Below are 26,277 nucleotides of genomic sequence, written 5' to 3'. Positions count from 1 at the left end.
ACCCGGCTGAGATCAAGTTCTTGTGAGATGGAAGCATTCTTTTCTTAACTAAACACCTGGGTAAGCTATGCTTTGCTCAAGAGGCACTTAAGGGAGTAGCCGGCGTCTCTTTGGCATGATGGAGAGGAAGGAAGTGCCCGGTGGCTGACTGAAACCATTAGTTGCTTCTCTATGCTGAGTATACCTGCCTCTGAATATTTGTCTATATGTTGTCTCTTTCCTCTTTGATATTAGTATACACAACTCACTCATAACCCTGTTGAAAATTATGATGGACTATGAGTGATAAGGGGAGATAACATATAAATCCGTAAATTGGCTTTGGTTATAGTGCAACCCTCAAGATTACAAGCTACTTGCAGGCACTTATGGGATTGGTCATGTCCTCATATTTATAACGGAGCAGCTGCCAGTGTGTAGTCATGGTAGGAAGCAAACCCAGCATCCGATATACCCAGCGCGCTCCCCACTGGTTGTCCATGAGTGGTGGAGCACACTAGTCTTAGTTATAAGGACTATGGGACGGTGTATTTCACTGTCAGTTGGGGAGGGTAGTGTGTGTGTGGGAGACGAGCTGTTGTTTATATCTGCACTTGCAACATATATCATTACTAAAATTGTTAGGCATTTGAACTACATTATTGCACCGCACCTTGTCTTACTTCTCTTACATTGGAGCCTATTTAGGATATCTAGTTTAAGGTGAACGCTATTCCTACAGCTTCTACCTTGGATGTAATGGGTCTTAATGACACCTTTAAAGTTAAGCTAATGGTTCCTTCTCTGAATAGGTATAATGTGTGCAGGAAACACATTTGACCCCCTCCTTACAGAAAAGGCCAGAACTGACTGATTGTGTGGGAGGTGATGGATCCAGAGGAGCGGTATCTTATTTTGCATGGCGTACGGAAGGGATTACTCATCACATATTTCAATGTTTATGGTTCAAACATTGACTCCCTGCAGTTTTTCACTGACATGCTGTAAGAACCCCATTCAGAGGGCCACTGGGCATTCAGGAGCAACTGTGGCCAAACCGTGGGGGATGAGGCCCTTTACTCCTGATGTCCCAGGGCCTGGCCTACTATGGATTCCGAACAACTAGTCCAAGTACCCCTTCAGCGCTTGACTTGAATAGCAAGTTCCCCCAGGGCTGGCTGGCCCAAATACAGTCATACCCAACCTATAGGGTCGGAGTGTCTGGAGTTCCTGAGCGCGCCCCATCTGTGGGTACTGAAGTGGCAGCGACTAGTTCAGCTGAGTTCAATGCACGCAGTCTAGATGGGCTGCACTCATCGATCCCAGAGTTCCTCACTCATAGTTGCACACCCGCAATGGCCAGAGATTCCCCGCAACTCCTCCTGGCATGGTAGGAGTTTGTTCAGTCCAATGGTGAGAAGAAAGTGGTGTGAAATTCTAGATGCATGTCCTATATCCCGATATAGGTGTGTAGGGGTTTGTACGACGGCCTCAATCCGGCAATGCTCCTTGTCAGGCACACTTCTTACTAGTCCCGGTGACCCCCTATGGCATACAGGGTCACTGTTCCTATACTGTACATGGGCACCAACCCGATCAGCATAGCAGATGCGTGCATGGCGGCTTGTAACCGCTTGAGGGCTATGACCCACTCCACAAGGCAATCTGTCCATGGTAGCCCCTCCTGGCATATGGGGTCACCAATTCCTCACTGCACACAGGCTCTGGCCCAATCGGCTAAGTGACAATAATAGTTCACTTTGTGGCGGCCCCTCCTACCATACGGGACCACTGACTCCTTACAACACATTGGCTCCGGCCCAATTGACACAACAATATCCTCAGCTCACTATAGAGTGGCCCTCCTCTGGCATAAAGGAGTCACTGACTTAATCCCACACATGGGCAACGACCCGATCAGTGCAGCTGCTGTTTCCTCACACCTCGCTGAGGGAATCCAAACAACTGGATTCCTAACGGGGCCTTGCTCCCTCTAACGCTCTCTCATTTCCTCACAGGTGACACTGGTCTTGGAATGGAGGCAGGCAGGCACTAGTGCTTCAGTTTCTAGAGCAGTTGGTTTAGTATTACCTCGGTGATGCCCCTCACCCAGCAGGGTCACATGCATACCTTGGCCCCTAGTCTTGGCCAGAGGCATAAACCTTGCAGGGCTTCTCCTTCTTGTATAACCCAACTGGCTGTTTGACTATTTACAATTTCTGGGGTCTGTAGCTTGCATTATAGTCAATTTCCAGACACAAAATGTGATTTAGAACCAGAGTCTTTGAGGTTTATGTTGGGTGTCGCCTTCTTTTTTAAGTGCCTACTCTCTTCTCTTGAAAGTAGTCTTTCACTGTAGGGGTGACTCCAGAGCTGATAGTCCCACAACACAGGCCATGAAAATGACTACAGTTCACACCTGGATATCAGCCACAGTGACATGTGTATGAAAAGGTGAACCCAAGGCTACAGCCCTTATCTTTATGATTCTCTTATCAGCCCTATCGTCTGTCTAAAAAGTGCAAAGGCCCTTTCCTTTAGACCTCTCTCTGAATCAAAGATCACCCTTTGAAGTGTACGGTAGAAATCTGGCTCTCAAGCTTCCCAGTGTATGTCTCTTATCAGCCCTATCTTCTTCCGGAAATGTGCAAAGGCCCTTTCCTTTAGACCTCTCTCTGAATCAAAGATCACCCTTTGAAGTGTACGGTAGAAATCTGGCTCTCAAGCTTCCCAGTGTATGTCTCACACAGCTTACATGAATGCAGCGCAACTCAAATCTGTCTGGGGGTGGGTCTTCTACCTCCTTTCCTCATGTTTCACAATGCAGGCCTGGGTTTCTTTAAATTGAACCCATATCCTGCCATGTATTGTACCAGTCACAGGCACACATACATCCAGCATATGAATATAACAGACATGCACTGCACAGCACTGTATCCTTCATGTCATGTATCCCTCACAGACACACATAAACCCAGCACATGCATTTACCATGCACGCACTGCATAGCACTATATCCTCAATGTACTGTTCCACTCACAGGTACACATACACCAAGCACATGCATTCAACATGCACACGGTGCACAGTACTGCATTCTCCCTGCTTTGTGCAGTACCCGCTTTTTAACATACTAGTGGTGTTGGAATTAGAGAAAAGGCAGCCGTTTCGATGATAGCAAATTCTATTGCCTTGAGCTCAGTACTTTTACTTGAATCAGACCCTTCCAATTATTATTCAATCTGTATTCTAGCAGCAGATGGTGCCACACGAGTAGTTTTTTAAATGAGATTTGAAAGACAGACACTGCCAGAATAATCTTGTCATTCTACCAGCCAGCTGAACTCTTATTCCTGGGCAGTGCTGCGAAACCAACTGGTCTGCTAACCTGCTGCGATGTTACCTCTTTCTAAATTTAAAATCCGTCTGATTTGGTGAATTACAGGCACGAGGGTGTGGACAACAGGGGGGAATAACTTTTCGGGGATATCAGGGCTTAATGTCACGTGTAATTTACACTCATACAGGATCAATCAATCATTTCTAAAGCTCAGCACTATCACTCCTAGGGGTATCTGGGCACTGTGGCTGCTGCATCTGCATCAAAAAGCCAGGTCTTGAGTTGCTTTCTGAAGACTGCCAGGGAGGGTGTCATTTGAAAGTGTAAGGAGAGGTCATTCCAGGCCTTGGCGATGATGTAAGAGAATGCGCGGCCCCTACTGTGGGTGCGATGGATGTAGGGGACATGTGTGAAGGTGAGTGAAGGGTAGCCAGGTGTCTCAAGGTAAGATGGAAATACAGCTGGTGGTTGATGTAGGAAGATCCTTGTTTGTGGAGGGCTTTGTACGCATGTGTGGGTGTCTTGAACTGGCATCTTTTCTGGAAAGGTAATCAGTGGTGGTTTCTGAGGTGAGGAGAGATGTAGGTACGCTTGGGGAGGTCAAGGATATGAGTCTGGCTGCCGTGTTCTGTATTGTCTGGAGTCTTCTGAGGAGCTGGGTGGAGATACCAGTGTAGAGTGCGTTGCCATAGTCGAGGTGGCTGGTGACAAGGGCTTGTTCAACGGGTTTGGTGTTAGAGGGGTCCTTGGTGAGCAGGAGGACGAGCTGAGTGTCATCAGCATAAGAGATGATGTTGAGTCTGTGGGATCTGACGATGTCCGTGAGGGAGGTCATGCAGTTGTTGAACAGTGTGGGGGTGAGAGATGATCCTTGGGCCATGCCGCTTATGATATCCTTGGGAGCGGAGGTGAAAGGATGTGGAACAATGCTCTAGGTGTGCCCTGAGAGGAATGAGATGATCCACTTTAGGGCATGTTGTTGAATGCCTATGTTGTGGAGTCTGTCGATGAGGATGTGGTGGGCATCGGTGTCGAATGATGCAGATAGGTTGAGGAGAATCAAAGCCACTGTTTCTCCTTGGTCGAGAAGGGTTCTTATGTTGCCAGTTGTGGTGATGAGTGCGATCTCCGTGCTATGGTTGGCCTGGAAACCTGATTGTGATGCGTAGAGTGGGTGGTTTTGTTCTAGGTAGTCTGTTAACTGTCGATTGACGGTCTTCTTGAGTACTTTGGCTGGGTATGGAAGCAGGGAGATCGGCCGGTAGTTTTTGAAGTCGCTGGGATCAGCCGATTGCTTCTTTAGGAGGGTTCTGATGTCTGCGTGCTTCCATCTGTCTGGGAAGGATGCTGTAGAGATGGAAGCATTGAAGAGGTTGGTGAGGTCAGGGCTGATTATTTTGGATCCGAGGTTGAAGATATGGTGGGGGCAGTGGTTGTTAGGTGTCTGAGAGTGGATGGAGGACATGATGGTCGTGGTGGTCTGGACATCGAGTGGGGACCAGGTAGTTATGGCTAGACCGAGGTTCGCTGGTTGGATGAGGTTATCGAGACTGAGTGAGGTGGGTTGGGGGTAAAGTTGGACCATCTGATGCATGCATATACACAGAGAAGATGGCAGTATGATGTGGATGATACCAGGGTTCTTCCTCATGCCGGGAGCCTCAGGTTACCCCAAGCCGCTCCCTGAGACTTCACTATGATTGGAGCCCCTATAGTAGCAGAGCAGGAGGGATAGTGGGATAGTGGGCAGTGCCGTAAGTGGACAGTGGAGGGCGTGTAGGCCTGAGGTGGGAGAGTGACCTTTCTTTCCATTCCAGAGGAAACATACAGGGCCATAGGCTGTAAGTTTTTCTAAGTCAGGATTGGAACATTAAATGCCACCTGGCAGACATCCAGGACAAGGACTGGAATCCACGTGGGGCTACCAGACCAAAACCCACCTATGAGATGACCAAGCTCATCTGCCCACATCCTGCTCTTCTGTTTGAGTCTGAGGTGCGTTGGTACCATAAGGTCCAGGGTCATTCCATTCCTTGGATTGGGTGCAAACAACTACCTCACAGGAATACAATCCAGGGACTCAGCTCATCTGTTGTATTCTCTTGTTACCCCTAGGTATGGCATTATTCCTTTCACACCCTTTTGTCCGTCCTTCCATCCACCCACCCATTCACTCAAATCTAACAGTCAAGTCTGAAATACACAAACCCTCTTGCTCTGTGAATACAACCTTAATTACCTCCCCTCTCTCATCTTTGGTAATAGGCAGATCACTTTTACTGGTCTGCAGCAGTCACTCGCCACATGCAGGATAAGGCATAGGTGGCTTGAAAGCTACTGAACCGAGGCGTGCGTGGCCCCACTGTCTCTGCATCATATCGCAGTGCAGAGAAACCTTAGGGTGCTCATGCGCTATGTAAAAGCTGCACACAATGTACAAATGTTATTGTATGTTGTAATCTGTGGGACTCTGCAAAACTGAACTACATACACAATATTGTAGTGTGTAAATGCTCCATAACAGGGTGCATCAACGAATGAATTCAGAAGTGCTCTTTCCCATTTCTTACTATGCAAACATTATTGTATAAGGCATGAACCTGTTATGGAACTCTCATTTCATTCCGGCATCCCTAATGTGCTTCGCATAAAGAACCTAGATGTGTGAAATTGTTGTGTAGCTGAACTGTTTAATCGTGATCTTGAAACGCATTGTTGGTAGGTTCATGTCCCATTTAGACTCATAGGCCCATATTTACTAAGAGCTTGCTTTACACTTGCATCACACAAAGTGATGGAAGGGCAAGTCAGATTTACTATGCTATGCAGAGCCACCTTGTGTGGCTCTACGTGGCATAGTAAATCTGGAGTAACACAAGGCAGCGCAAGTTGGTGCCTTACGTTATTCTGCCCTGAGAAGGCATTCCATAGGTGGAGCCTGGGTGTCCCATTGCATCCACCCATGGTGTTTGGTGCATTCCCAGATTTTTTAACAATAGTAAATCTGAGAATGCATCAAAATGCTACGCCTTCCCAGGAGAGGTGTAACGAGAAGAAATATGTTTATTTCTCCTAATTTTTTCCTCTATGTGTGCTGCATTTTGCAGCACACATAGAAAGAGGGAAAGGCCTCAGAGGATTGTTTTTGTGCAATAATGTGTCTCGTTCTGCAGAAAAACAATCCTGCCTGTAACTCATGGTAAAGGGCTGCCTGCAATACCACTTTGCAGCCAGCACTGCACCAGCGCAGAGAAAGAGCAGGAATGCCCCATATCTTAGGAGATATGGCACATTCTTGCCCTCCCCATTTGACGCAGCGCAGAAAGTTGTCTTGCTACGTTGCACTGTGTCAAATGTTAGTAAATCCGCTCAACAGGATGGGAGATTTGGGTAGGGTTTAGCCTTCTTAAATGGCTACTCAACCAGATAGAAGCTGCAAAACATATTCATAAAATATATTTAACTATACCACAACAAAGTATGCAAATAGTGGAATGTCGAGGTTGCTGCATCCCTTGATGTGCAGGGTCCACCCCAACCCTTCAGGGGGCCCAACCCTTCAGGAGTTCTCCATTCAGCCCAAACCCAATAAGACTTGGGTGGCCCTCATCAGATTCTGCAGGGGGCAAGGCAGGGGCGTAACACAGGCCCCCGCCGCCCCTGCGGTGCGGAGGGGCCCCAAGCACCAAGGGGCCCCCTCGGCACTGCACTCTGACCAGAGAGCTCCTGATTGAGCCCGGAGGGCGCCCCTCTGCGTACCGTGCAGGGAAGCCCCTCACTTTTCGTTATGCCAGTGGGGCAAGGCATCATTTTGGATAAAGGAGAGCCAACAGTGTCACCATACGTCAGTACTGGAAAGTAGAGGGATCATGCCAGATCTTGGTTCCGTCAGTTATTTCTTGGCCGAATCTAGGATCCAGCTGACGAAGGGACTTGTGCTGAATTCTTCCTTGTAAAAAGAACTATTGATGGACAGAATGCAGAACAATGTCATACATTCACCCCAGTACAGAGATCTGGGACTAAATCCATCGTTTTTTTGCTCACCATGCCATTCCAGTTTGGACCCAGCCATATGCAAATCAGTCTTGACCCTGTGCCCAATGGGAACAGTCCAGCCCGAACTGCCAAGCCAGGTCCTCCCTGGACTGGAAACAAGCATCCTAGGATCAGTTTCAAGGTTTCACCCCTCTTCAGCCAGGATAGCTTGATTCCAGTGGCATGGAGAGCACGGGACTCACGTCTGAGCATACCCGTCCCACTCGGGGTGACAAATGCAAAAAGAACTATTGATGGACAGAATGCAGAACAATGTCATACATTCACCCCAGTACAGAGATATGGGCCTAAATCCATCGTTTTTTTGCTCACCATGCCATTCCGGTTTGGACCCAGCCATATGCAAATCAGTCTTGACCCTGTGACCAATGGGAACAGTCCAGCCCGAACTGCCAGGCCAGGTCCTCCCTGGACTGGAAACAAGCATCCTAGGACCGGTTTCGGGGTTTCACCCCTCTTCAGCCAGGATAGCTTGATTCCAGTGGCATGGAGAGCACGGCACAGGGTCAAGACTGATTTGCATATGGCCAGGTCTAAACTCGCTATGTTACTTTATGAGTCAAAACCTTGTCTGGATGTCAGAAAGTGGTTAAGGGGGTGAAACCTATGCAAGCAACAACCACAATCCCTACCAAGGAGAGGCACAAAAAGTCTCTAAATTAACCTATGTTTAACCCTCTCATAGCTTGGAGCAAAAGCAGTCAGGTTTAGCTGAGAGGCAATAAGTAAAGTATTTATGCAGCACACAAACAATAATAAAGCGAAACCACCACATATGAAAAATAACACACTAATCTGGATAGAGTATAATTTAATAAATAAAATGACACAGCAATGACAAAAATCCAATCATTAGAAGCGGAAATCTTGAATTTCAAAGATTTAAGAGGAAATAGCACCTAGAAGCAAATAGTGCCAATTATGGTTATATGGTCACGCTGGACTGGAACCAAGTCACAAGTTCAGGCCGACCGCGTTGAAATGCAGGCAGGGTACAGGGCCGAGTTTGGTCTGCCGGGACAGTGTCCTTGGACTCAAGATCGGAAGTCTGCATTGGCCTTCGCAACTCTGTGTCCTAGAGCCGTTTAACAGGAGCTGCGATGCGTGGTCCTGCATCCAGATGCATCATACTGGGTTGGTACTGCTGAAGGCACCAATCAGATGTGTCGCAGTGCGTCGGGTTGATGAAGCCATTGGGGCTGCATTGTGGAGACTTGCGTCGAGATGCATCACGCTGGGTTGGTGCTTGTGTAGCACTGATCAGGAGCTGCGATGCAAGATCCAGCATCGAGTTGCAGCACGCTGTGTCGGGTCAGTTAAAGCCACCGACCTGGAGCCGGCGATGTGAGGACGTGCGTCGAGATGCATTGCGCTGTGTTAGGTCCAATGAAGCCACCGGATTGGAGCTGGTGGTGCATGGACTTGTATTGGGATGCGTTGAGCTGGTTGCATAATGGAACAATGCAGGTAAATACATTGCATGCCTTTACAACGCATTTGTTAATTCACATTGTTTTACAGCACATATGTTTATACAATGCATGCCGTTACCATGCACTGTTTTTATATATACAACAATGTATTTGTGGGGGAATACCCCCACACTCCCCAACTCACCTTAAATGCATGGTAAAGGCATGCATTGTAAAGGCATACACGTGGTAAAAACATGTGTGGTAAACAATGCGTGGTAAAGGCACAACATTGTAAAATCCTCATTGTAAAGGCTGTTTCCCGCTGTGCTAATCCGGTTTCGATGAACCACTGTCAGGAGCTTGTTGTGTCCCTGTAGCTCAGACCAGAAGGTCAACTAACTGTCAAATGGAGACACTCTAGTAGTCCTGGGTTCATGTAGCAAGGCAGGCCTCCGGCGTCAGGGCAGTCCTCAATCAGCTGGGCAGTCCTCCTTCTGTAGAGTGCACAGGTTTAGGAGTGTTCTGAAGAGATGGCCGGAGGGTCAAATATTTATACCTGGTGCCAGCTTTGAAGTGGGAGAAACTTCTAAACTTTCCCCCACATCTGGTTCTGGAATTTATTCCTTATCCTGCCCTGGCTCCGAGGGTTCTGGGGTGGCAATAAACAAGTGTGAAGTCCTTTGTTAGTGTGCTGAGGAAACCCCCATTGAAGTGCAAATGTGGTAGGTGACAGCTCTGCCCCTCCCATCCTCACATGATGGCCCATCCCGACAAGACCTATTCCGCCTTTGTATCACTGTCTGGTAGGAATACACAAAGGCCATCTGACAACTACACCATGTGACCCAGTATACTGGCTGCAGGAACCAAGTGGTTAGGACAGGAAAATGACAACTTTTTAAAAGTGGCATTTTCAGAATTATGACTTAAAATCCTACTTTGCCATTAAAGAGGATTATAAATTACAACTCTTACAACTCTTTAGTTTTGGATCTACAATATCCAACTACAGCCTAAAACATAAGAACATGTAGAAGGATATTGGTAAAATAGTGGTGGAATGACCGGATAGCACCAACACTTATTAGCAGGGCCACTGGAATTCTGCAATTCTGCAGATGTGGCTTTCTTCACATAGTTATGGATTTGCTGCATTTGCCACATAATCTGTCATCTGCTGCATAATCTGAAGATTTCAACATAAAAATAGTTTCAAGCTCAAACAGATCAAAAGTTACTAAAATGTGGTGATGTTTTCCCAAGCAGTGGAAGGCAATTAGCAAAGGTTAACTGGTTATCTTTCTATTCCTTATTTCTGCATTTAAGGGATTAATATGATGGCGGACGGACATCAGTCAGTCCACCATCGTATCGTATATGGAACCACCTGCGTACAAGGTGGCAGTTCCACAGGGCAAATTACGATGCGACCGCCACGTGGCGGTCGCTTTGCCCATGTTTTGTATTGCGGCGGGTGCTGCGCTCTGCAGCACCTGCCGCAAGACAAAACAGACACCCCACACATATCCCTGCACTATGTGGTAGGCACCATACGGTGCCTACCATATGGTGTAGGGATATGTATGGGGGCACCATAGGTGCCCCCAGTGCCTAGGTCCCTGGCCCAGTGGGTTAGGGGGCCTGCTACGCACCCCCACATCCGTTTCTGCCTGCTGTTTTGTGGCAGATTGACCACTATAGAAAGACCGTCAGAAAGGGATATTGTAATACCCACAGCGGTGCCTGAAAGGCACCGCCGCCATTCAGAGACTACAGGGAGGTCGGACAGGTGGTCGGATACAGACTGCCTGTCAGGACCGTGGCGGTCGAAGTTTCCAACCGCCACCTGTCCAGAAGCCATTATAATATGGTGGACGGAGATCCCTGTTCTGATGGCTGGGGGACCGCCACCAACAGCCTGTCGGTGACAATCTACCCGCCATCGTAATCAGACCCTTAGTTCTTAAACTGGTACTAATGATATAAATCTTTGAGAAGTCAGTATTACCATGTGTACAAATCACAGAATGATGAAGTAATACTATAAAAAAAAATTGCTGCATTATGTCGCATAATTTTCCTTTTCTTTCCGCATAATGTAATCTATCCTGCTGCCAACTTTGGTGGCAGCCTACTGCACGATTTCAGTGGCCCTGCTTTTTGGTGAGTGGGGACAGGAACTCTTAGGAGATTGTCAATGGATATGAGTTCCCATCCAGTGTATAAAATGATCCTGATTGCATGTCCTTTTTTGTGCTGTTTTATATTGCGCAAACCTGGCCCAAGAGCATTAGGGTGTTTTATATGAGCACCAAATTACATAACTACATACAGGCACATGCATCAAAGGAAAAACCGGTCGCAAACGGGCAGATTCTCAGAATCTGTCACTTTGCGACCGGTATTTTTGATGCATCCCAAATGCAAAAATCGCAATTTAAGGAATCTCTAAATTGTGAATACATAAATTGCAATTGCATTTAAGGAATCCCAAATTGAGATTCCTTAAATGCAATGCATTAAAGTAAAAAAATTAGCGATTTCGCTAATAGGGGGAGCAAATTACCATGAAGTTGAACTTCATGGTAATTTGCAAAAACTTTGGAAAATGCACTTTTGTGCATTTTTCAAAGTTTCATGTTGCGCACACACATGCCCTTAGGGCATGTGTGTGAGCAACATATGTGCACAGATCAATTTCATGGGTGCAATAGGGTGTCATTTTGACACCCTTGCACCCTTGAAATTGCATGAAGAATTTGCGAGTACCTACTGGTACTCGCAAATTGCTCATGCAATCTCCTATTCATTCCAATGGGCCTGGAGGCCCATAGGAATGAATGGGACGACATTCCTAATTGCGACTCGCAATTTGAGAGTCGCAATTACGGAATGTGTAGGAATCGCTATTTTTATAGCGATTCCTACATGCATAGGCTTTTGCGATTCCTTAATTGCGATTCCTTAATAATCGCAATTAAGGAATCGCAAAAGCCTACGTTGATGCATGTGCCAGATAGTGACTCCTTGGGAATCGCTATTTAGGAAATACAAAATGAAATGTTTGAAATATCCGATTTCCTAACAGCAATTCCTACAGGATAGCAAATCCAATGCCATTGTTCAAATGGACTGGTTTAGCATTTGCAAAAGTTCGCTATTTTGGAAATGCTAGACCAAGGATGGCAATGGGCATAAGGCCCCCCGTGATGCACCCCAAAAATAATGGTGCACATGTAGAGCACACATATATCCTAGAAGCATGTGTGCACTCTGTCGCACTTCATAAAAAGCAGCTTTGGGTACTTTTTGTAAATAGTACATAGTTACCATCAACTTGGAGTCGATGGTAATTGCATTTCCTAAATGCCCAATTCTCATTTAGGAAATGCTTTGTACATGTGCATAGGAATCGCAAATAGGTAATGCCTATTTGCGATTTCCTAATAAAGTGATTTCAAATTGTGATTTCTAATGGGTAGAAATCGTAACTTGTGGCTGCTAAAAGGGCTTGTACATATGAAAAGCCCATTTAGCTTTTCTTAATGGCCCAAAATAGTGATTCGGTCCGCTAAGAAATGCTAAATGGATTCTTACATCTGGCACTTAGTTATTTGCTGGGATTCTCAGGATGTTGAGTCGATACCAGGACTCAAACTCGGTTGCCCAGTTTCAAAGTAAGCAACATAGGCCGTTAGGCCACATCTCCTTCTTTTCACCCTTTCCTTTCCACGCAGGAAGGCTAGCTAAGGCCCAAGCATTGATATTGGCTGTGAGTCAGACCGTATTGGCATCAGGGTGGTGGCTTCCTTCACACTGACGTCTTGAAACCCTTCAACAGGTCGTAAACTTGCCGCTGTGCAGTACAGCACCACACTGTTCTCATCTGCCTCATACTTGCTTTCCCTTTGTTTGGTAGGGCTGGACATACACACCCCAGCAGGGAAACACATGTGGCCATATTTTTTTCAAAGCACAGCCAGTGACTGCCGGATGTTGACTGCTCACCGTCCACCTCATAGAAGACCCTTGTGTGACCCTTGCCCTTTGTGTTTGGTGGACAGGGATATCCATACTTGCTGCACAGTTGTGACACCTTTACCCTCAAGCTGACCCACATTTGCTGGTTCCCACCCTGTCTTCTATTTCCCTATGACAATTCCAAACTGGTAAGTGTAGTTCAGTGTGTTAGCGGTCCTGCCTCTGAGGCTTTGTCCAAGTGACTCCCCTCTTTTCAATGTTGCCTGTAGAGTGGGTTTTAAAGCTCAAGCTTGGTATTGGGGGACAAGAGTTCAAATTTCATGTTTTCTCTTTAACTTTGTTTTTTTGCTCAAGTTGCTCTTTCCTTCCCATGGGCTACAGTGCATTTTAACTTGGTTGCATTGCCCATAGGTCATCATAAGGACCTCAGCACTGTTTATCATGCCCTATGCACCTGTAGTGACTCTCTCGCCACATGCCACTGCCTCCTCTTCTGCTCCTTGTCTTTCTGCCTTTTCATTTTTCTCCACCTACCCCTTCCCACCAATTACATTTCACCTTTGTCTCCTTTCATATTTAATATTGTCTCCTTGACTCTGCCTGATCTTCCCTGCCTTTCCTAAATGTCCTCACTACAAGTGTAGACAAAAAGTACGTACCAAAATTAAATAAAACCCACGACAATCTAGAAGACATTCACAACAAAGCACACTCTGGGAAGTAAGAGGGTGTGCCATTGAGAGGGGATAAGAAGACAAGGTAGATTGAAATTAGTGGTGTAACTGTGGAACAAATCACGACATGTCCAAACTCTTGCATTGGGTTGCAGTGTGTGCATTATTAAAAGAACATTACACTACAGCTATCAGACCGGGAACTGGCTCTATAGTTGTAATTTATGATATTGCCTCATTCATCTCACAGCAGTGTATGTTCACTGCAAAGTGGCATTACAGGGCCAAAAACTGTAAAAACAGATTTATCAGCCATTGGAACACAACCTTAGATGACAGAAAGTACCACTGTTGAAGATATACAAATTCCCACCATGATCTCTGCTCCACACTGATGGGTACAATGGAGATTATTGGGAAGTCATTACATCTTCAAGAAAAAATGTGTATATTACATGTCCTGGTGCTTTTATTGCACAAAACAGTATTGGCATAAAACCCATTTGAAATATAGATGTCGTTGAAATAATGAATGTACCCGAACCACTGTGCAGAGCTTCAACATTATTCAGACTACTAAGATTATGCAGCATGGAATGACCAAGGTAGCAAAACAATATGGCAAAAAAAATTACATATGTAGCACATTATCTGGCTGAATTATTTTCATCCATTTGAGCTAGAAACAATATTTTTTGTGAAATCTGCAAATGTTTGGAAATGATGTGGCAAATTCAGCAAATCCTTAATTATGTGGTTAAATTTGCAGCCACATATTTGCATAAATCCACCTACCATAACATTGGCTATTGTTTTTTAAAGAATGTATTTGTGCCAGGTAAACAAAACCTAAGCATTCATACTCCAGTCAATGTCCTTTCTTAGCTGCACTTTGAATAAAACATCCTGTAATATAGAAAATACATAATGGGTACCTTGTCATTGTCATCTACAGGTTCTGGTGACATTTACAAACTACAGAGGCAAAGACATCACCAAAACAACCCAATAAAAATATTGGACCAGATTACAGTGTTACCCGTTATGTATCGTCTGTGTGTATTTAACTTTAAACCATTGTGTATATGCAAATAGATAAACCTCACTCTTTAAGTGGCTTTAAAATGATTTGTTCTGCATTGTTCATTTGGAAGCACCTGCAGCTCCCCAGCAACAAAATACGCCCCTCTGCAGTGAACCTGGACCCCCACCCTGCCACCCCAGCAAAAAACGCCCGGTAGCTAGTCCGGCCCTGATACCACCAGTACCAAGAATACCACCACCAATACCAACACCAATGCCACCACCACCACCAATATCACCACAACCAATACCACCACCACCACCAATACCACCACCACCACTACCACCATCACCACTCCCAATTTCACCACCACCACCAATATCAATACCAATACCCATACCTCCACCACCACAAGTACCACCACCAAGACCACCACCACCAATACCACCATCACCACCAATACCACTACCACCAAACCCACCACCAATACCACCACCAGTACAAACAATACTACCACCAATACCACCACCACCGATACCACCACCACCAATACCACCACCACCACTGCTAATACCATCACTACCAATACCAATACCACCACCAATACCACCAATACCAATACTCCCACCACCAATACCACCACCACCACCAATACCACCACTACCAATACCACCACCATCACCAATACCACCACCAACAGCACCACCACCAATAACACCCCCACCAATCCAAACCCCTGCCAATACCAATACCACCACCAATACCGCCGATACCACCACCGACACCACCAGTACCACAAGTACCACCACTAACACCATTGCCACCATCACCAATATAACCACTACCAATATCACCACCAACACCAATACCATCAATACCACCACCACCACTACCACCATCACCACTACCAATTTCCCACCACCACCAATACCAATACCTCCACCACCACCAATACCACTAATACCACTACCACCATCACCAATACCACGACCACCACCAATACCACCATCGACAAAAATACCTCCACCACCAATACCACCACCACTATACCAATACCATCAGAACTAATACCAATACCACCACCAATACCACCACCTCCACCAATACCACCACCACCACCAATACCACCACCACCAATACCACCACCACCACCAATACCAATACCACCACCACCACCAATACCACCACCAATTCCAATACCACCAGAACCAATACCAGTACCACCACCAATACCACCACCACCACCACCTCCAATCCCACCACCACCAATAACACCAATACCACCAATACTACCACCAATATCACCACCAATACCACCACCATCAATACCACCACCAATATCACCATCACCACCAACAAAACCACCATGACCACCAATACCACCACCAATCCATTACCAATACCACCACCAATACCACCACCAATTACACTACCAATACCACCACCAATACCACCACCACCAATTCCACCACCACCAATACCACCACCACCAATTCCACCACTACCAATACCACCACAACCAATACCACCACCACTACCAATACCACCACCACTACCACCACCAATACCACTAATCCAATACCACCACCACCAATGCCACCACCAATACCAATACCACCACCACCACCAATACCACCACCACCAATATCACCAATACCACCACTGATACCACCACCAATACCACCACTGATACCACCACCAATACCACCACCAGCAATACCACCAATAACACCACCAATACAACCACAAAGACCACCATCAATACCACCACCATCACCACCATTACCATCAGCAACACCACCACCAATACCACCACCAATATCACCACCACCAATACCACCACCACCAATGCCACTACCACTACCAATACCACCACCACCAATACCACCACCACCACCATGAATACCACCACCACCAATATTACCACGAATACCACCACTACCACCAATAGCACCACCAATACCACCAATACAAATACCACCAATACAATCACTACCAATACAACCACCACCAATACCACCACCAATACCAATACCACCACCAATACCACCACCATCCTCACTACCACCACCACTACCAGCACCAATACCGCCACCACCACCAATACCACCAATACCACCACCGCCAATACCAATACCACCACCAATACCACTACCTCCACCAATACCAGTACCACCACCACTAATACCAATACCACCAACACCATTACCACCACCAATACCACCACGACCAATGCCACCACCAATACCACCAATACCAGAACAACCAATACCAGCACCACCAATACCCCCATCACCACCACAAATACCACCAATACCACCACTGATTGTGTAAAGAGTCTCGGGGTCATTATTGACTCTGAGCTCAATCTCAAGGCTCAGGTGAGTGCTGTAACCTCCGCCTGTATGTTCCAGCTCTACAGAATACGGAAGGTCGCCCACCTCTTGACTCCGGAAGCCTTGTTACAGGTTATAATAGCATTGGTGATGTCCCGTCTGGACTTCTCCAACTCTCTTTACTTTGGCCTCCCAAAATCCCTGCTTTCCAGGCTACAGATTATTCAAAACCAGGCCGCAAGACTTGCTTTCAAAATCCCAAGATGGCAGTCGGCTAGACCTCTGCTCCATCAATTACACTGGCTGCCTATCAGTGAAAGAATAGCCTTTAAGATCTGCTGCCTGGTTTTTAAAGCCCGTACCGGCTCCTCCCCGGCTTTTGTAAAGTCCTTGGTTACCCCTTACTGCCCTTCCCGTACTTTGAGGTCCTCTAATCTCCAGTTGCTGGTTGTTCCTCGCTTCAGACTCTCAAGACTAGGCGGTCGCAGCTTTATCCACTTGGCACCTAAGCTGTGGAATTCCCTTCCACTCTCTCTTAAGACTGAGCCTTCTCTTCTGTCTTTTAGGAAATCTCTGAAAACCCTGCTTTTTTCACATCCCCGCTAAGTCTCTTCTGCATTACCTTGGGAGTCTATCAGCGCCAGGAAACTCATGGTGTCAGTGCGCTCAATAAGTTCCCCTTAACATTAACATTAACATTAACACCACCATACAATACCACTACCACCAATACCAATACCACCACCTCAGCATCCCTCGCTCACTAGTAATGACAGGGGCACTGTACGAGGCCAGAGCTGCAGCTGAGACCATACCTCCCTCCCTCCATGCCTGCCATAAAGCACAGCCCACCCTGCACCATGAGGTGAAGCATGGACCCTACTACAGCTGGAGTGTTTTTATTAGGCCAAAGATAGCAATGACATTATGCAATGCCACACTGCACACTCAAATCATGGAGAGGGTGGGAAAGAGCCCCCCTCCCGCTCTTCCTCCTGAGCCGCGACAGGATAATCACCGAGCGAAAGGTGTTGGGGCGCTTTGTTAGTGTTTATAGCTCGGATCATATTTAACTCTCACTTCACACTTTGTGTCTGTGTAATTTACAACACTTACACATCTTCTACACTGCACTATTTATCACTACTTTGAAGACATCGCAGGCCGGTCTCTTCCTCTGATATTTACAATCTAACAAGCGGCCGAGAAGGCCCTTTATTGCAATGCGATAGGCCTCGCATTTGCGAGCGTTTAAGCTATTAGGGCCTCATGTAGGTAGCCAAATACCGGTCGGTAACAGCCGATTTTCGGTAATCATACCGTTACCGACCGGTATTTTGGCTTTTGGTATGTAGGGGGACAATTTCTGGATTCGGAATTTACCGAATCGGTAAAATTAACGAATCGGTAATTTTACCGATTCGGTAAATTCCGAATCCAGAAATGAGATGTAGGGGGAGTGTGTGGGTGTTGTTATGAGTCGGTATTTACCACCAACTAATAGTTGGTGGTAAATAATGTATGGATGAGGAAAAGCATTTAAAAGCGCTTAGAAGTGTGCACATGTGGCAGACATACATGCCCTTAGGGCATGTATGTGTGCCACATGTGCACACATGGCCGAATCAGGGGTGCAACAGGGTGTCAATGTGACACCCTGCCACCCTTGCATGTTCTCCCCCATTACCGAATCGGTATTTACCGATTCGGTAATGAGGCATACCTTCCCCTCAATGGGAAGGTATGCCTCATTACCGAATCGGTAAATACCGATTCGGTAATTACCGAATTTTAACGAATCGGTAAAAATTACCGACACATTACCTACATACGAGTTACCACTTCTTAAATACCGATTCGGTAACGTTCGGTATTTAAGAAGTGGTAACTGGTATGCTACCTACATGAGGCCCTTAGTGTTGTAAATGACAATACCTTTTATTTTTGTTTTAAAACCCAAAACTTTAATAATAGGCATTGCCATTTACAATGCCAATAGCTCAAACTCGCTTGAATGCGAGACCTATTGCATTGCAAATGCTTGTTCTTTATCCTAATTTATTCTTCTCACCTCAATGGGGTCAAATAAAGTCTACTTCTAAATGTCTGTGGGGGCACTTTCCTGATGTCATTGGGTGATTCTGCCACATACATTGTTTCCTGAAAACATTTGTTCATTATGCAGCTTGTGCTCCTTTATTACAAAAAGACACCTCTCGAGCAAGCCTTCGGTGCTTTCTTTTCTGTGTGTCTGACATGCACAGGGCTCTCTTGGTACCAACTGTCTAGCTGACATCCGATGTTCGCAGGTCTGGTGGACACTCTCTGAGCTCCAGCAGGGCTCAGTGTCTCAGGAGAATCCATTGGCAGAGGCAATAGGTCTGGATTTAATTAGCTGAAACATGAAAGAACAGGCCTACACGTATGCTGTTTCCATGCATTAGCACATTAAAAGCCATACCTATTGGCCTTCCCCGACGTGTATTCTAATACTGGCTTTGAGGTTCTCTCGGCCCCCACTCTGTGAAATGGTAGCCCCACCTCCCACCAATGCTTTAATTACTAGCCCCCCGAAGTTCGGGCCTAGTTGCGCCTCTGACTACCAACATAGCCCTCGTGACACACGGCAATGTATACCTTCAAAAAATGCTATTAACGCAAACACATTCATCCACCCGCACGGTACATACCCTTAGCTCGTCAGATATGCGCTCTGAGATACTATGAGGGTTACAATGTCTGATGGACATAGGACGAAAGGTTTGTTTTTCATTAGTTCCGCAGCATCTTTAGTTAGTTTTTATTCACCATAGCGCATATAGGCCCACGTGAAAAAAAAATGGTTATTTCACATCACTTGTTGGCAGTTAACAGAAAAACAGGGCCGGCTTCGTTTTTGGCGCCCCCACACCACATGACCTCCTCTTCGGATTCTCTCACTACCACCGGGAAAAAGTGCCCCTCATCTCCCCAATTATAAGTTACTGCTAAACACAGCGCCCCCACCTGAGGTCAGCGCCCCCTCTACAGGCCAGCGCCCAGTGCGGCCGCACCAGTCGCACTGCCCTAAAGCCGTCACTTCAGAAAAACGTAAATGTAGAAAAAAGGGGGGATGAGCTGAATTTACTTTAGTGGGTTTGGCATAATTCTAAAAGTGTATCCTGTTTCCGGTGACGGGCTCGCTTCTGAGAGTGATTTCAAACGTGCTGCGTCAGGCACAATGGGAAAGAAGCTGGAAATATGACGGCTAACCGGTTCTACAGACTCCATGCAGATTGGCGGAGCAGCAGTCCTAATTTCCAGCTCTGCCCCCTCTCTCCCTCTCCAGGTCCTTGAGCTTCAGCCGACTGACTAATTACACCGCAGGTCAGTGTGAATGTTCCTCGTGGGGTCGGGGTGTCCTAATGATCAGCACGTGTACTCTTCTGTTGCCAGGAGTGGCATCCCTCCTGCCATACGGGTTAAAGACTATAACCTAACCATGTCAGGAGCGTAGCCAGTCAGCGGTTATGGTCCTTAGTGCAGGAAAGGGAATGGGCTGCTGTGCTTGTGGCAATAAGCAGGGTTCAGTGGGTCCCTCCGGTCTGAGGGCTCCGGGGCCACTGCGCGTGCTGCGCCAACGGAAGCTACGCCTTTCACCGCGAGGCAGGGTTGCTTGAAAAGATGCAATAATTTAATAAAGGCACAACGACGCTGTGCAGTAACACACGAATGGCAGAGGGGTGTAAGCGAAAGTAGTATAAGAAAATATGAGCAGCGTCTAAGTTATACAACTATATGTTCAGGAGTCCAAAGATTGCCTAGTAGCCCGCCACTGGTGCAGCCCAATGCCAGAGTTGCGAATACCAAGGCTGCCACCTCTGGGTTCCATCCTGTGGCAACGCGAAGCCCCCGCTGCGTCACTGGCAGGAGGGGCTGCTGGAGTGCCGCTGGTCTGATGACACCCCAAGTGCAGCAGACTGCGAGACCGGCACTGGAAGTATGGGTGCCCGGAGTGGGGCGCTGCAGCACCCCCATAGGTGCCAAGGTTTCAGATTGCTATGTGTGACAATTTAATAATTTCAGTATAATTATGAGTGACATTTCAACAACTATGAGTGACACTTTTTCGCAAGCAAAATCAAGCAATGAAGGCAAAGGAAACATACATATCAGAAATAAAAGACATGACGAGCTGCTCCCACCCACAAACACATATATATGCCTGTGGTTAACTTTAAAGGTATTGGAAAGTTTTTCCGACCTCAACGTTAAAGACAACGGCCTTTACCTTTAACTGACTGTAGGGTGTGACCAGCTGCAAAGAAGAACTGTACTTTTCGATTCAACTTTAAACTTAAAATTATGAAGTCGCAAGCGTGACTGGAAAATCAATATATCTTCGCAACAGACACAAATGCTAATATGAGTCCCTCCCTCAGTTGAGCCAGTAGCGCAGCACGTCAGAAAGGTTGGATCTATGAAACCACTGTCTACGCATTAAAAATACACATCTCGGAATTCAGAATTAAAGCAGATGGAATATTTTAGCTGCTCTATCTTTCTTTGCAAGCAGCTACTGACAGTCCAGCGGGGGTATCCGTTACACTTTCAAAGCCGACACTATGTTCCCACTCATACCTCAAAAAAATCTGCTAAAAGGAAGTATTTCTTCGAACCCCTGCAGTAGCTCCACGCTTTTTCGACAGGGCTCGTTAAGCAGTGTAATTAAATCGATAGCTGACACTGCCCCCGGCTCTGTGGTGCAGCCCGTTATTATTAACGAGTTGCACCGCCCTCTCTACCCACGCACCGTGGCCGCCCGTTATTATTAACGAGTTGCACTGCCCTCTCTACCCACGCACCGTGGCCGCCCGTTAAACTTATTAACGAGTTGCACGGCCCTCTCTACCCACGCACCGTGACCCCCAAAATAGCAATGCTGGGGTTCAGACTGTGAAGGAACAATAAAGATGAAGTTACATTTTGATTTTATCTCGTCACTCTTGCTGTGCTTCAAAGATATATAGGTAAATGTCAGGCTCTGTCTTCCACAAATCGCTGCTTATTCTTTTAACACGGAGATTGACGTTTACTTTTCTGCCTTTGACTGAAAGGTGTGAGGATTTTGTAAAGTGAACTATGTGACAGTCTTGCCGGGGTACAGGGATTCTGAAACATAAGGCTGTAGAATGTCATCCAACGAAATGTAAACAGCTGTAAATGAACTGTCGGACCGCGGTGGAAGCAGGATTACCCGACAAGGAGTCGGCAGTCCCGCTACCCTAATTACAATGTGACCTCCTTCACAGGCACCAATAAAAAATGTTCACTTTAAAAACATCCCTGTACGTTTGTGAAAATTTAGTAGACATATCAATGGAAAATGTGCGATATGTAAACGCCAGAGTGCTATCCCACCACGCTTTAGTGATATATTTGTGACAATGTGCTTCAAAGTGCACCACGAGCTACATACTATATATACCCTTGCGACTCTTTTGCTCGGTATTTGCTTAAACCCTGTGGAGGCCACTGGGTAGTCGAAATTTCGCAAATTATCTCTTAATACGTTTTTAATTTTACCAACCAACAATTTTAACAAACCAATTTTATTGCACAAAACTTAACATTAACAAATATTAATGTTACTAAACAAAAATTCATTTCCACAATTTTAATAATCCAACAAAACTTTAAATATTCACTTTCCTTAATTTGTTTGTTGTGAAATCTTTCAGGATATCTTTGAAGTCTGCCTTCTGCAAGATGTCGAATTCATTGTCGTGGCCCCCTTAAAGGAGTGGGGCCCGTAGCCCGGTGCCTACCTTGCCTATTTGGCAATCCGGAATTGCCTTTTCTGAATATATTTGCTACCCTTGTTCTTTGGGCGAGGCTTGGATTTTTCACAATCCATATGACTCCAGCGATATGACATTTATGGCATCACCCCCACGCTTAAAATTGTCCCCGCCCCACTGAAGGCACTTGTCATAACAGGTGCTGATTGTGCATCCGGTGCGATTAACACTTGTTATCATGAGCAGCAGTAAAGGCTGGGCTAAGGTCCATGGCACTGGGGTATAAGGCGGCTACCTCACAGTGGCGTACGAAGGACAGCAGCAGCAGCTCGCGCTTAATGTCTCTACAGCGCAACCTAACGCTACAGGTGAGCACTAACTCGCCAGCTGGACGCTTTACCCAGGCGCGCAACACCCATTGGAATCACAGGGCTTCAGCCCCCCCCCCCCGTCGTGTGTGGCAGCCCGGGATGAGACAGCTTCCCGGCGCACACACAGCCGCTCCCGAGCACTTCACAGGTCTTTCAAAGACCATTTGCATGTTAATGAGGCCTCGCTGTTTCACCCCTCCAACTCCACTCTGCCTATGGCTTAAAAGATTCAGCCTCCCCCGAATTTTTTATCTTAGCCCCCCCCCCTCCCCACCCCCCCGAAATTTGGCTCTAGTTGCGCCTCTGGCTTTACCTCGTATCTTCAAACAGATTTGTCTTGTGTCTGAAGGGCAAAACAAGATAAAACGGACTTAAATATTGGCCTAATTAAATATGTAGCCTTCCCTCCCACTGCGCGTTTTGAAAATAATTGAAATTTATCCTGAAATTGATCAGGCGAGGATGAACGAACACTTGTTGACGCAGAGGGCGGTGAGAGAGAGTCATTAAAGAAGAAAAGTAAAAGCTTTTTCAGGTAGGGTGACCAACCGTCCGTAAATTTCACGGACCGTCCGTAATTTGGAACTCACGTTGAGAATCCAGTTCATTTAAAGAAGGTGGTGAAACAAGTTAAAAAAGAAGGGGCTAGAGTTCTTCCAGCCTCATCATTTTAGAACTGGTGCATTTTCAATATTGTATTCAATGAAGCTATGGTTGCTGCATTTTTATTTTATGCAACTAATAACCATTGACAAAACCAATAGTTCTGGCTTGTTGTAGGTGTAAAATTACTTGTTGTGTTATATATCTGGATACAATGACCGAAGAGGCAAAATACCAATCCGGCAGCACACTATGCTAAGCACAGATTTTTAGCTTAGGTGTATAAACCACGTCCTTAATTACATCAAACACCTCCTTTGGAGAGACCCCCCCATTTTTTTCATCCCGCTTAAAGCCCTGTAAACAACACCATGTCACAGTCACCTCATGGCCTGGCACTGTGCATCATGCATGACTCGTGACGTCCACTTTTTCAGATTGCCTATATGCAGGGGCATAGTGAACCCTACCCCCACCCCACCCCTTGCTTTAGGAACTACAGCAAGGGTGACATTCTTTATGGGCCTCTTCTGTCTGCAACTCTGCAGACAAAGGCTCAGCTCATAATGAATATGAAAAGGTGGGCAAGTGAGTAAGTTAAGGGATGGGTGGATGGCTGGATGGATTAGTGAAAGGGTGAATGAATGAATGAAAGGGTGAATGGAGGGACGGATGAGTGAAAGAGTGGATGTAAGGATGGATGAGTGAGTGAAAGGGAGGGTAGATGGATAAAAGGATGGAAAGATAAGTGAAGGAGTGAAAAGGTGGATGGATGAGAGAAAGGATGGATGGATGAGTGAAAGAATGGATGAGTGATCGTGTCAATGGATGGATTCATGAGTGGATGAGTAGATGGATGGGTGGATGGATGGAAGGAAGGATGGCTAAGTGAAAGGGTCAATTGTGAGAGATAGGGATAATGGAAGGATGACTCAAAAGGTGAATGGCTTGAAGGATGAATGACTGTGTGGATGGATGAGTGGGTGAAAGGGTAAAAGAGTGGATGGATGAGTGTACGAATGAATAGGGTGAAAGGGTGGATGGATGAGTGAAATGATGGATGAAGGATACATGATTGATATGTTTGCATATGGATGAATATGTTTGGATGTAAAAGGTCATGCAATATACTATTGCATGACCTCCTCGGATGTGTCTGTAAAACGTACCTTTTGCCCTGAATTTTGAACGTCTGTCCTGAATTTTTGTCCTGAATTTTGACCCTTTGTCCTGAATTTTTACACTCACCGCCCTGAATTTGCATCCACACCAGTTGGTCACCATATTTTCAGGGACCCAGTTGATGAACTTTAAACTCCTATGTAGAACTCTGCCAATAATCACACATGGGTTAGGTAACGGAATGATAAGTATAACACTAGGCCTGCATAAATGACTTTGCCAAGGGCCAGCTGTTCTGGCCCGTCACACCTGATGCATTCTTGCCAAGAACAAATAAACAAGAACACAAAGAGGTAAGGTTTAATTGGTTACAAAAATCTTAATTGAAATAAAGAGGAAATCCTCTCTTCAGCAATAACTTCACGTAGTGATAATCTAGGAAATCACATACAATTCTGTTCCCTGGAGCAGCAGATGTGACAAATAAACTGCATCTATAACAGATCCTTCCCTGTAGGGCAAGGGTGTCCATAATAAGTCCAGGCGTGATAGGTCTTTTTCAGATTTCCAGGATATCCACAATAAATCTAAATGTAACTCTGTTATATATATTCAGTGATTATTTTTAAAAGATGGCATGGATCTGATGTTCCTGGACCTGTGTTGGACACCCCGCGCTAGGCAAATAAAAGGTTCATCAATGTTGTTTTAGTGTGGGATTTGTTCTTGTACATGAGTTTCTTGACCTAATTATTTTTAAGAAGAGTATAAAAAGAGAAATTATGTTTAACAGCTTATGTATCAAAACAAACCTTTTACAATTGGGACACAGCTCACAATTCTTGTATTTAAAAAGAGTTGTGGAAAAATATGCATGCCCAAAAGTGACTGAAAAGTATTTCCCACTGGAATTATGGCTATGGCAATTGAGCAGCCCTTTGTCAAGTATGGTTTATTTTTTTCAACTTTGTATTGAATTCAAGGAAAAACAATTTCCTCCCACCGTCTCGTGACATTCAGAGAATTATGAGTTAATGCTTTTAACCAGATGCCACAAGATATCTTATTGGGTTCTCTGTGTCTTACCCATACCATTTAATTGATACATTAAAATATCAGCACATAACTTAATTTCACTTGTCCATTTGGCAACATTGTGCCAAAGAGGTTAAACAGTAAGCATAGGCACAGTCTATAAGTGACCAGCACAGTGTGGTGATAAGCACTGGTTCCAAAGCAGGTCAGGGGCTGTATATAGCCCTCAGGAGGAGGGGGGGGGGCACTGGGGTGGCACTGGTACCACTGGGTAGTGGGTGGTGTAACACCTTCTACACAGGGTGTCACAACCCATGCGGAGAAGAGAGGTGGATGATGGAGTACGAGCAACCGTGACTTGAGACAACAATCATTAGCAAAGCCAATAGGTGTAGCCTATGTGAATTCTATTGGCTTTGTCATTTTTGTATTAGTTGAGATGCTGTGCAATATGGTTAAAGTAAAATAAAAAGCACTAAGACTTGGACAATGCTCGCAGCGTGATAGAGCTTTTAAAAACATTTTAAGCCATGTTGCACAGCAGCTCAACTGCTGTGC

At 45.9% G+C, this 26,277-nt stretch overlaps 1 protein-coding gene across 7 annotated transcripts in view; it reads left to right on the top strand.

The window, feature by feature from the left end:
• LOC146866151 (uncharacterized) overlaps positions 1-26,277 on the top strand; it is a 1,119,785-nt gene that overhangs the window by 96,242 nt on the left and 997,266 nt on the right. The window contains exon 1 of one of the 7 annotated variants that reach the window (XM_085634077.1): positions 19,998-20,174. The exons of 3 other annotated variants lie outside the window; for them this stretch is intronic. The gene's annotated coding sequence lies outside the window, so the exon portion shown is untranslated. Of the gene's footprint in view, positions 1-19,997; positions 20,175-22,807; positions 22,957-26,277 lie in introns of those variants that run through there. 3 more of the 7 variants (XM_085634095.1, XM_085634067.1, XM_085634089.1) reach the window with 3 other exon arrangements.

The sequence above is a fragment of the Triturus cristatus genome, chromosome 2_1, assembly GCF_964204655.1.
Source record: "Triturus cristatus chromosome 2_1, aTriCri1.1, whole genome shotgun sequence".
Classification (NCBI taxonomy): Eukaryota; Metazoa; Chordata; class Amphibia; order Caudata; family Salamandridae; genus Triturus; species Triturus cristatus.
This window is presented reverse-complemented; position numbering and strand designations above follow the sequence as displayed.